This window comes from Lygodium microphyllum, chromosome 11, assembly GCF_053477565.2.
Source record: "Lygodium microphyllum isolate KBCC chromosome 11, Lygodium_microphyllum_v1.1.10, whole genome shotgun sequence".
NCBI classification, from domain to species: domain Eukaryota; kingdom Viridiplantae; phylum Streptophyta; class Polypodiopsida; order Schizaeales; family Lygodiaceae; genus Lygodium; species Lygodium microphyllum.
Window position 1 is genome coordinate 32,008,598 of NC_141145.1, and position 12,632 is coordinate 32,021,229.

At 41.0% G+C, this 12,632-nt stretch overlaps 1 protein-coding gene across 1 annotated transcript in view; it reads left to right on the forward strand.

Moving 5' to 3' along the window:
• LOC148028676 (uncharacterized) overlaps positions 1–12,632 on the forward strand; it is a 182,956-nt gene that overhangs the window by 56,137 nt on the left and 114,187 nt on the right. The window lies entirely within an intron of this gene.

Sequence of the window (12,632 nt, forward strand, 5' to 3'; positions counted from 1 at the left end):
AGCATCTGTTACTACCTCGAACTCTTTATTGAGGTCTGGAAGTTTTAGAATAGGTGCTGATACCAAACTTTGCTTCAATTTGTCGAAGCTATTTTGTTCGAGAGTTGACCATGTATTGGAAGTCTGCTTCTTTAGTAAATCCATCAGAGGTGCTGCAATCAAAGCATAGTTTTTGATGAAGACCCTATACCATCCTGTCAATCCAAGAAAGCTGCGTATTTCTCTGATAGATACTGGTGTTGGCCATTCAAGCACATCTCTGACCTTGGCTGGGTCTATTGATATTCCTTCTGATGATACTATGAATCCCAGATATTCAATCTGACGCTTGAAGAATGCACACTTCTTCATTTTTGCATACAGCTTATGTGACCTCATTGTCTCAAGGACAATCCGAAGTTGGGGTTCATGATCTTCTTTCTGTTTAAAATAGACTAAAGTGTCATCGAAGAAGACAAGCACGAAATCATCAAGATATGGCCTAATAATGTCCCGCATTAATCTATTGAAGGTAGCAGGTGCATTTGTAAGCCCGAATGACATAACTAGGAACTCAAAGTGCCCATATCTTGTATTAAAGGCCGTCTTTGAAATATCTTCTTCTTTGATCCTTATTTGATAGTAACCTGACCTGAGATCAATCTTGGAGAAGATCTTTGCACCCTGAAGATGATCAAGAAGATCATCTATTCTAGGAATAGGATGCTTGTTCTTGACTGTTGATTGATTCAACCCTCGGTAATCAATACATAGTCGAAGTGTCCCATCTTTCTTTTTCTGGAATAGTATTGGAGCTCCCCACGGTAAATTGCTAGGCCGGATGTAGCCCTGATCTAACAGTTGCTTGAGTTGTTCCTTCAACTCTATTGCTTCTGGTATGGACATTCTATAAGGTCTCTTTGCAATTGGCGCAGCTCTAGGTACTAACCTAATCTCATGATCTACTTCTCTTTGAGGCGGAAGTTCATTCAATTCTTCAGGGAATACGTCAGCATATTCCTTTAGCCAAGAAGGTCCTTCATGAGACTCTTGCTTTTGATCTAACTTGTTGAGTTTGATCAGGTAAACGGGTAATCCTTTTTTGACTCCTTTTATGATCCGAGATACTTTGGCCAATTGGATTCTTGGCACTCTTGCCTCACCTTGAGTTGTGACAAATTCCCTTTCAGAGTTGCAAAAGGAAACTTGACCCTTTCCACAGTGAATGTGGGCGTCGTTGGGCTTAAGACAATCCATCCCGAGTAGACACTCATGGATACCTAAATTCATGACTCTGAATTTGACTGAAGTCTTCTTTCCTCCCAAAAAGAATTCCACCTTAGCAGTTTGCCTGGTACAAGTTACCTCACGACCATTTGCCAATTCCACAAGCAGGGTAGGTACTTCTACTGTGGTTATTCCTAATCTTTTTGCACATGTTGGTGAGATAAAGGAACGTGTACTGCCACAATCAATCAAGGTTTTGAAACCTTTACCTTGATAGTCCAACGGTGTCTGAATCACCGAGAACTGGTGATTCGGCCCTTTCTTGTGTAAAGCGGCATGGACTGTCGCTCTTTCGAATTCTGCTTTCATAGTGGGATTTTCCTCTTCTTCTTCTTCGCATCTTTGCCTATTGGCAATGCAGGCGGTTCTTCCTCTTCCACGGGTGGCGGCTCCTTGACCGTGGCCTACTCCTTGGAAAGGCGTTTGGCGATGTCCTCCGCTGAGCTTGGGACATTGCCTCTTGAAGTTACCGGGTTCGTTGCAGTGGAAATAACAGAGGTTTCGGCCATTACTTTGAGTAGGAACAAAGTTGTTGACGTTATTTGTCCTTGCTTTCTTTCTTTGTATGCTATTCTTTTTTCTTTTGTAGCCCTCCATCACAAATCACGATCTCACAGGTTTGGAGACTCGATTTACAAAGAGACACGATCTTACTGCACTTATCGATAGATTGTACGCGCACGACGGCCCAATAAGTCAATCCTCTTTCTTGTCGGTAGTCACTAGTTTTTCTATGTTGCATTATGTATAGGGGACTAATTGTCTAGTTGTGCATTTTCAAGATTCTGTTTGATGCTCCTTTGTGTTGGGATGAGCTTTCAGATGGCAAGGATCTCTAGCACGCACTTGGATTCGTGGAGCACACATCATCTTCTTTTTTAATCCTATGATCTATGTAGGCCTTTCCCATGTAGAATGCTTTTGATGTACTTATCATCCTTTGTATAAAATCACACTTTGCAATATTTACATATAGATTTTCATATTTATTTTGGCTCTCATCTCCATGGTTTCATGTAATTTCATGAGTTGTGATTACTATTCTTATATGAATTTTATGAGTTATTAATCTTGTGATTTTAAGTAGTTTTTGCACCTGTCTTGATGAAGATTGCGTATGCAATATGTAATTGATTTGCAGAATATTATATAGCACATGGTGCTATGGGTGGTAGGGAAACTTGTTGCTATTCCATATTTTTTTTTCATTGCTACGAGCATTGCAATTATGATGCTTATTGCGATGCTAATAGGGGCACTATTTACGAATTTGTAGAGATACTTATATCAATGCATTTAGTGATGATATTGGTATTTTTTTTCATGAATATTTGCGTCATTTTGAACATCGTATGAGGCTTGTAGCTTGGGGCTTGGAAAGGAACCAATTGAATAACCATAACACATTTTTTAATTTTGGGATCGTTCTAAATATTGAGAGCTACAAGATTTTTGAAACCTCAACATTTTATATGAGTTACTTATGGTATGTGATAATCCACAATGTGGAAAGGAATATGCAATATTTCCAAGCAATGTAAGGTCTCAGACTTTGCAAGATGGATGGAATGAGCTACAAAATGAGTGTTACTTTTTATGCAATGAATGTCATACCAATCAAACACATGAAAGTTTGGTATAATGTGTAAAGTTTTGAGCCTCCAAATGTCTTTTGTAATGGAAACTCATATTTCTTTGTTACATAACAAATGCCATATTGAATTTGCAACTAGATTCACAGAATATTACTTTGTTGTTAGATTGCGATGGATTTGAGGCATCATGAACTATACAAAAAGATTGTGGTGTTGTTGAAATTCTCATCCTTAATTGTGGACAAAAATTGGCATCAAAAGTAATAGTTGTTTTTTTTTTCCATTGAGTTGCAAAAAATTTATAAAAAACTATGGAGATGTATTTGGAGCCTTTTTTAAACCACTAATTGAAGAGTTGGAGCACCTCTTTGTGAATGGGATTTATTTGAAGTTTAATTATTCTTTGCAAGAAATATTTGATCAACCCCATGGGTTCTCTACACATTTTAAGGTTCGTGTCATGTTGATGATGGTGGTTGGAGATCACCTTGCATAATGTGAAATAGGCACTTTCAAGGATGGAGTATAATCTTTTTTTCTTCAACATAAACCTATTGCATCACTAAATTTTAGCAACACATCATTCCAAGTGTATTATATATACAATAATAATCATTACTAGGTGAGATATCCACCACAATATAGAAGGATATCAAAGGTGGTAGAAGCTCTCTCACAAGGAAAAAGAGCTTTCACTCAAGATGAGAAAGAGCCTATCTTGAAGATAATAGGTTTATCGCGGGAGTCAATCTACTGCCTATGAGTTACTGGAATTGGAAGAAAATAGTGGCCATGATAAATATGAACATTTGATTGAGTGGGAAAGGTGATTGGGTGAGTTTTGAGGGTCATAAAGGTTGCCTTTAGTTGTGGATGGCTTGTTTTATCTTGTCAACATCATGAGGATCATATTTTTTGTTGAGTGAATGTGAGATTTTGGGAGGGTGGAATAGAGTATAATATTTTCCCTTGCGTGAGATGAGTGATGAGGTTAAGGATTTAAAGTAATTAAGAAATTGTGTTTGCATCTTGCATGACACATGGGTACTTGTAGACAGTCTAGGCACTATATTTTCTTAGTGCAGCTATCTTTTCAAGTGTAGCATTGCTTGTATAATTGTATAGCATGAATTCAATTTGGCATTTCTTCGAAGTCATGTATGAGTGAGTTATATTTCTAATAAGAGAAATTGACAAAAACATTTTCTATTGCATATGCTTGAAGAAGTTTCTCAGAGCATACTAAAACCCAAAATTGAAGATGGTATTCAAGTTTGCATTCAAGCTAAATTGAACTCTCTTAAACCCACTTCTCTTTTGAAGCTACATCTTATGCCCACAATGCCGAGAAACAATTCCAATCTATTGTCCAAATGCTTCCTACTCCACAAACTCATTCACTTTGTTGCTTAAAAAACAATTGCAACCAAGAAACATAATTTTTAGCTTACCATCCTAATTCTTTTTTGTCTAGTAGGTCTTCCAATTTCCAACCACAAACTGGAAATATGCAAAGGTACCCATACAACAATCCTAATAATAAGATAAAGCCTCAAATTAAAAGTCTTCATATTCAAAATAAAAAAGTTTAAATTTATTTGTCATTGTTGTGAAAAATTTGGACACTATGAAGTGGATTATCGAGTTCCTTTACCACCCACAAACAACCAAAACCTTTGCATTGCACAACATCAAAGGAGAACTTGATTATGCTTTTGATTAGACGTGGTAAGAAGCAATTATTAATGAAAAAATAGATATGCCTATTTTATTACATTTTTTGTTGTAGATATGAATTGGAGAGATATGTAATCCTTCGAACGTGAAGGCAGTTTTATGCTCCTTTTCGGAATTCCACCGTCGCTTCAATACTCTTCTTCTCTCTTTCGAGGCAAGGAGCCGTTTAAAGAATTGACCATGAGAAGGGGGTAAATAAGACCTTTAAGGTCTTAGCTTCTTTGGAAGGGAAGGGTTTATAAAGCCTAAAAGGAAAAGTCCGTGGAACTTGCGAGGGAATGGGTGCTTAAATCTCGGGTGGGGGTATAAACCCACTTGGAGAAGGCTTGTGGAAGCCCACAAGGAAGGATTAAGAGGCTTGCAATATGAAAGGGCTTATAGGACCCTAAGGCATTTCATGGGGAAAGACCACGAGGAGGATTTTTAAATCCCGAGGAGGGTGGAAAAATAGGTTATAAAACCCTTCAAGAGGAAGGCTTATTAAAACCACGAAGGGGCTTAATGGTTTTTGAGGCCAAGGGGAGAGGGGGGCTATGGTGGCTTAAACACAGGTTGGGGTTTAGTGGCTCTACGGGAAGGGGTTAAGGGTTAAAAAACCCGAGGGGGGGGTGTGGGTGTGGTTCCAAGGGAAAGAGGGCTTAGGGCCTCTTAGAAGCTTTAGAGCTTCAAAACCGGGGAGGTGAGGGTGGGAAAAAGAAAGAAATAATGGGGACACGAGGGGAATAAAAAGGTCTTAGGGGGGTGTGTTAAAAAGGAGTATGAGGGGGGGTGAAAGGGTAAAAGGGATATGAGGGGGGTGAAAGGGTAAAAGGGATGTAAGGGGGGTGAAAGGGTAAAAGTATAGGAAGGGGGGCTTAAGGAGCCCCCCCTTAGAAGCTTCTTGAAGCTTCTGTGGGATCACAGGCCCACGTGGGGAGAGGGAGTGGAGTCACTTCATGACGGCGGACGTTTGATGGAAACAGCGGCTGCAGCTGGCGGTTGGTGGTAGGGCGGTTCCTCCTCAGCAGCGGTGGCGTTATGGCGGCCTCCCTCTCTCACAGCAGATAGACAAATGTCAGGCGGCAGCACAGCAAATAGCTTCGTTTCCCACGTCCTCCTCCCCTGTAGCCTGCGGCCCTCCCTCCATTTTATAGGGGAGGGGAGGGAATCCTCCCCCCTCGACATGTCCGTTTGCATGACTGTGGAGCCGAGCAAGCTCCAGCGAGGAGCTCGCTAGCTCCTCTATCCCCTTCCTGCACGACGTGCCGCGGATAGGAGGATAAGGCAAAGAAAATTTCCCCTTTGGTTAATTTGATATATTACAAGAGGCAACAAAGAAAGAGAAAGAGAGAAAGAAAGAGAGGGGGAGAGAAAGAGAAATGAAGAGTGAAGAGGAGGTGGAAGAAAAGGGTGGGTTAAGGAGAGTGAAAACAAAAGAGAGGGAGGGAGGGGGAGAAAAAGGGATGGAGCGAGGGAGAAAAAGAGAGATAGAGAGAACAGTAAATAGAGAGCGAGAGAGAAAAAGGGAAACACCGAGAGAAATAGAGAGAATGTAATGATAGTAAAATAAAGGGAGACAAAGAGAGGTGGAGAGATAGGGTGTTTCAATGTCCTTGTTTTATAATTTTTTTATTTTATATATTTCATTTTAATTGTAACAAGATGCATTGAGTGAGAGTGGAGAGGAAAATAGAGAAATAAATAGAGAGAAGAAGCGAGGAAAAGAAAAAGAGAGAAGAAGTGAGAGTGGTAGGGAAGATGGGGGAGAAAAAGAAACATTGAGAGAGACAGAGAGGGGAAGAGAGAAAGAAATAAGGATGAAGGGAGGCGAATAAAAAAAGAGAAAGAGAGAGAGAAAGAGGGGTGGGGAGAGAAACAAAGAAGGATGAAGGGAGCCAAATGAACAAAGAGAGATGGAGGGAGGGAAACAAATAAAGGGAAAGGGAGAGAGAGAGGAGTAGATATTAAAATGGAGGAAGATCACCAGTGAGGGGAACAAAAATCTATTGTTTGCCATAACATAGACTAAATGAAAACCGATGATGGTTGTGATGCCCAAGATCGTGAGGTGTATCTTAATTAACATATCACGCATCCTTGCACTCAATACAAGTTGGATTTTAGATGAAAGTATCCCTTGTCCATAGAACATACAATGCTTCGACGAGTTTCAATTGGAGATCATTGACCAAGGGATCTCAGACTTTGAGCGAATGGTAAGAAAAGTGTGTATCCATCATGCTTTACATTCGCAAAGTAATTGAATATTATACACAAAAATATTAGACGTGCCCATGAAATTTATATAGAGAGATGATGCTTCATCCCAAGGAATGCACCTATTTTATGGCCCATTAGAAAGTTTGTGGGCATGCAATGGATGGATTGTCTGAGCTAGATACACCAATTGGAGGGCATACTAGAGACGATACCCTCGATACCATAGGAGACAATGGGCCTTTCGAACCTTCCTCCAATCTTGGAACTTGAGATGGAGGCAATGATCGATGCATTAATACCCATGGATGCCGAGTCATATGATCCATTGAGAGAAGAAGCATCTATACCATTATATGATGGGTGCCGAGTATCTCGACTAAAGATGCTGGTTGCGCTCCTAAGTGTGCAAGGAAAGTACGAGTGGTGCGATACGAATGTGACTGAGTTATTCATATACATTCTGTGCTCTGTCGATTTTTTGACTCTATTATAAAATTAAAAACATTTCTTATGCTCTTCAAGGCATCTTCTGATTTTTTTAAAGATTGCTAAAGTATCATATATTACCACTTGGAATCACGATGCCTGAGTCCCATGATGATGCATGATTGGTGTTACAAAAGCTTGGCATGGACTATAACAACATCTATACATGAGTTAATCAATGATTGTGTGTTGTTTGGAGGAGACTATGTGTAGTGGGAGCTCATGCTCAACTGCCAAGACCCATTGACTGCTTATTGCTTCAAGTGTTTCAAGCGAGCACAAATGGCTATCTCTCACCTAGCCATCGACAAGTCTTTGATCCTACGTGCATGTGTGAGCTTACATTGATGCCCGAATGAGTAGCCTCCTTACTTAAGCAAGCCAGTAGCTCCATGACTTGAGATGCAAGCTCAAGCAACCTCAAGCCTCCACCTTCAAGCTCCATCCTCCATAGCCATGCACAAGAGAAGAAGAAGAAGAAGAAGAAGAAGAAGAGAATGAGATAACAAAGAGCTTCTTCCCCATGATCCCTCACCCTCACACACTCACTCTCTCACTCCCTCACACTCCCTCTCTCAAGCACACACAAGAAAGCAAGAAGGAGAGAAGAAGAAGAGTTTACTTTTGCCAAAAACCAAAGAATGAGCTTTTCATTCACTTTTTGAGTTTATATACAAAACCCTAAATCCATTGGACACCCATCTCCTTTTTTACACGATTGGGCATCTTGCGAAAGTCCTCTTTCTCCGTTACCTTCTAGTTGCCTTATCTCTTCAACCATGTTCATTTAGACCTTTCAACTTGCACAGGAGGGAGCTTGACGCTCTTATAAAATGAATTACATTGCGCCCCGCACTTTCCTTGTGAGAGCATTGCTAGAATATTCGATACTCTTATGTGTTCTTTCTAAGCACCTTGCTAGAATATTCGATGCTCTCCTTCATCCTTGAGAGCACCTTCCTAGAATCTTTGGTGCTCCCCTACGTCTTTTCTGAGCTTGCCTTCTGCTCCACTTTTTCTACTTGGGCAAAATGAGTTTCTTCATTCACTTTTTGACTTGGGCTTCCTTGGTCTTTCTCTGCTTCCTTTTGGTTGCGCGATCCTTGTCTATGACATGTCTTGTATCATTGTAATATTATTCCCCTATGGAGACATGTACAAAGTGTGGTGCTCACAGGTACCGATAGGACTTGCAAGGGCAAACCATCCCTCAGAAGATTCTCAGATATTTTTCACATATACTGTGCATATGTCACATGTTTTATACATCGAGAATGGCGAGCTTGACAATGTGACATGCAAAAAATAGATCCACAAATGGAGTCCAACCAATATCACTAAATTCATGCGCATGGAGTCACATTGATTCCATCTTTTCGAGATTTGTAGAGAGCCAAGGAATCTTTGGCCCAGTCTTGCTATGGATGGCATGAATCCATTTGGTCTCCACTCAAATTCTTATAGTGTGTGGCCTATAATTCTTGCTAAGTATAATATTCCGCTATGGCTTTCTACAAAGAAAGAACACCTAATCCTTAGCTAGCTCATTCTTGGGCACTACAAAGTCAAGAACATGGACTTCTACCTGTGTCCATTAGTTGATGAGCTCAAGATTTTGTGGGAGGAGGTGGTTGTTGTGGAAGACATGAGCAAGCACGATGGTTGATAGTCTGCTAATATACAAGTCATTCTCATGTGGACCATGCATGATTTTCTAGGATTCATGAAGAGTGCTTAGCTAAGTGGGCTCGTTCAAGTTTATATTCAAGTTTGTGATACCTAACATATCTTGTTTAAGTTTGTGTTGACTAAATAAGGGTGTTGGGACAAGTCTAGTTACCTCTCTCAGGTTATTATGCATGTCCATTGTAAGGGCCATAGTTAGACTCCGGAATAAGATTACGAACCATGAAGAATATGGTATATCAAGGACACGCCACTTTCTTGCCGGAGGGTCATGAACTGAGAGAAGGTTTTCTTAGATGAACTCCAACATCACAAATGAATGCCCAAAGCTAGTACGAGTTGAAAATGGATCACAAGGAGTCACATTCAAGTAGAATGTGATGGTTCTTGATTTTCTACGAGTTACCATATTGGACCCACTTACAAATCAACCATTTGTTAGATCCCATGTATATTTTTAAGAATTTGGGCTATTTATTAGGGGACCACATCATAGAAAAGAGAGACACTATAGGGACACAAATGGATTTGAAGGAGATAGACAAGATGGATGCACTTTGGCCACAATCGAACACCAGTGGTCGCTTGCAGCTACCTCGTGCTCCTTGGGTCTTGTCCATTAAAGAAGAGTGCATCATGAAGCAAATTATCATGTATATCCACACTCTAATGCGTATGATGCATTCCTTGGGTTTGCTTTCTCTAAAGACGACAAGCTATTAGGGCTAAAAGCCCATGATTGGCATGAGATATGTCAGGTTTTGTCTTGATGTTGGTTGCAACTAGCCTCAATATTTCACTATTTAGTATCTACTCGATGTTCATAATGATTTTTCATTTTTGTCAGTTTGTACTTCTGATCGCATCACGGGGTGCCTCACTCTAGAAATACATGAGGCGATTTATAGGTTGTTGAGTTTAGTGCAATGGATCTCACACAAGGAGATCAAGATATCCTCTATTGAATCCACAAGATGCGGAGTGGTGGAAGAGACAATCTGTCTCTTTGAGAAGTACCTACCCACAAGCACGCTTATGATACAAAGTCACCTCCTAGTGCATCTTGTAGATGAAGTGGAGATTGTGGGACCTGTCGATACACGATGGATGTTTTTCTTGGAGAAATTCATGAAAGCCCTTGAGCTTGGCTGAAAGGTAGCACGTTTGAAGGTTGGCTAGTGTCGGAGGCATTAGTGCATATTTCAGAGTGGCTACTGACGGTGGATTTAGACAACAATATGCTGTGGTCATTAAAAGACGATGATAGACTGAATGGAGATATGGTGGTTGAAAATGGAGTAGAAAAAAGGATGGATACTGCCATGGAGGAGAAAGTGAATCATTTTTTTATGTTGCATCATGTATCCATGGAGAAGTGGCTCGCTAGATTTGAGGAGGCTAGAAAAGACCGAGAAGAAGCACAATTGAATTTTCAATGCAATAAACGCCATCGACCCATTTGATATCTTGAGCGAGCATGGAGGAGATGTTGCAGTTTATGTCTATGTGGTAGTTACACGGAGCTTTGATTGCAACTTCACATGAAGGGGTAGAGGTCTCTACTGAGGAATAATGTGATCCATATGTAATTGTGGTGTCATGGCAAAGTTTGAGCAAGAGAGTTGATGGCGGGCCATGGATTTGAATATTGTGATAGATGAGATGGAGCATTTTGGAAACTTGCAAACTATTATCTTAGTGGATTACCGTGGCTTCTCCATGATTATATTTGACATACAATGGTTTAAAGTGGTGTTGGAAGGAGCTAGGGCAACCGTTTGATGAGGTCCATTTGGATTTCTAAAATAGATTCCAAGAAAAGATGGACAAATCTATGTGCCATGTTTTTCCTACACCAGGTCATTGTGAACAGGTGCATGACCTTTTTTTAAAAAAAATTCCATCACACGAAACAATCACAAATGTTGATATACTCTTATATGTCATATTGAACATGTAATCATCTATCCAAATCCCTGACAACCTCAATGGTAGAATGTTGTGCTGTCAACTCCTCAGAGTGCATAGTGTATGATGAAAGTAATGTTCCAAGCATAGATTAGGAGAATATGCAGATGGAGGGGTCAGTATTGTGGAGGGTGGAGAGAGCGAAGAGGGCTTAGAGCATGTAGCAAGGGAGACAAACACGGGGGTAACGAAGCAAAGAGATAGGAGGCCAAGAATTTTTTGAGAATGAAGTGGATTCCTCTTTCTATGGTGACCTATCTATAGACCTTCCAGTGTATACTGGGCTCTGCAGCTAGGAGATTGACATGGGTCCATAGGTCGAGTTGTATTTGCATCTACTTACTCAATTCATTGATGATTCACTTTTAAGAGTACTTTAGTATATGCATTTTAATTAGCAGCATTTTTTTGAGATTTATATTATCCTGCTTTACCTAAATATTTGTATTGATTATGCTAATATTATTTTTTGTATGTGCAGATTACTTTGACAATACCCAAAGAGCAAGATGAGTTGCAGGATGATCAACGATGAGGAGTTGTAGGAGATATTCACACGTATGTCTCTAGGTTGCTAGATGGCCCTATTCAGAGACATGGAAGACTAGGAGCTATCACTAACATCATCAAGCCGCTTCGATTTCAAGTAGGATGAGGTCGGCGCTCTAGCCCTAGATGGAGGGAGGAGTTGTAGGGGATATTGCAAAGATGTGGATGCTGTGAGCCTACGGTCGTTTGAGGGTTGCTACTCCTCACTCTTGTATTGGGTGGCTCAGGTGACTGTTGTGGAGGTAGTGATGTAGTGTCTTTGTCTTGTTGATTTGGTTGATACTTGTCACCTCCAGGATTTATCACACCTGTAGGGACATCTATCCTTGTGACTCTGAGTTTTGCTCAGTCATTTGCAGGTGGCACCCCTATGGGTGTTACTCTGAGAGATACTACCCTTGCAGCACTACAAGGAAATGCAGGAATAGTAACGGCGAGTAGCGATGCAGGAATAGCAAGTGGGCCGAAACCCGAGCGCATTTCATTTGATGCATTCATGAAACATTTCGAGAGGGAGAGTGAGAGAGAGAGTGACCGTTTTGTATAGAGGGTGAGAGAGGGAGAGGAAGAAGACTTGTGCCGCCGCTGCCACCGCCATTCGCGAAGGAGAGGAGGAGCTACCAAACCCTCCTGCAAATCTTTACGATGAGTCCATTCACTCTCTCTCTTTTACTTGTTTAGGGTTTAATTTGTGTATATTGAGAGAGGGAGAGGAAATGAGAGAGAAAGAGAGGGAGAGGGAGAGGGAGAGGGAGGGGGAGGAAATGAGAGAGCGAGAGGGAGGGAGAGTGCATTCTCTCTCTCTTTTACTTTTTTAATATAATTTGTGTATATATATTGAGAGAGGGAGAGGAAATAAGAGAGAAAGAGAGGGAGAGGGAGAGGGAGGGAGAGAAAGAGAAAGAGAGGGAGAGGGAGGGGGAGGGGGAGGAAATGAGAGAGGGAGAGAGAGAGAGGGAGGGGGAGGGGGAGGGGGAGGGGGAGGAAATGAGAGAGGGAGAGGGAGGAAGAGTGCATTCTCTCTCTCTTTTACTTTTTTTATATAATTTGTGTATATATATTGAGAGAAAGAGAGGGAGAGGGAGAGGGAGAGGGAGGAAATGGGAGAGAAAGGGGGAGGGAGGGAGAGAGAGAGAGAGAGAAAGA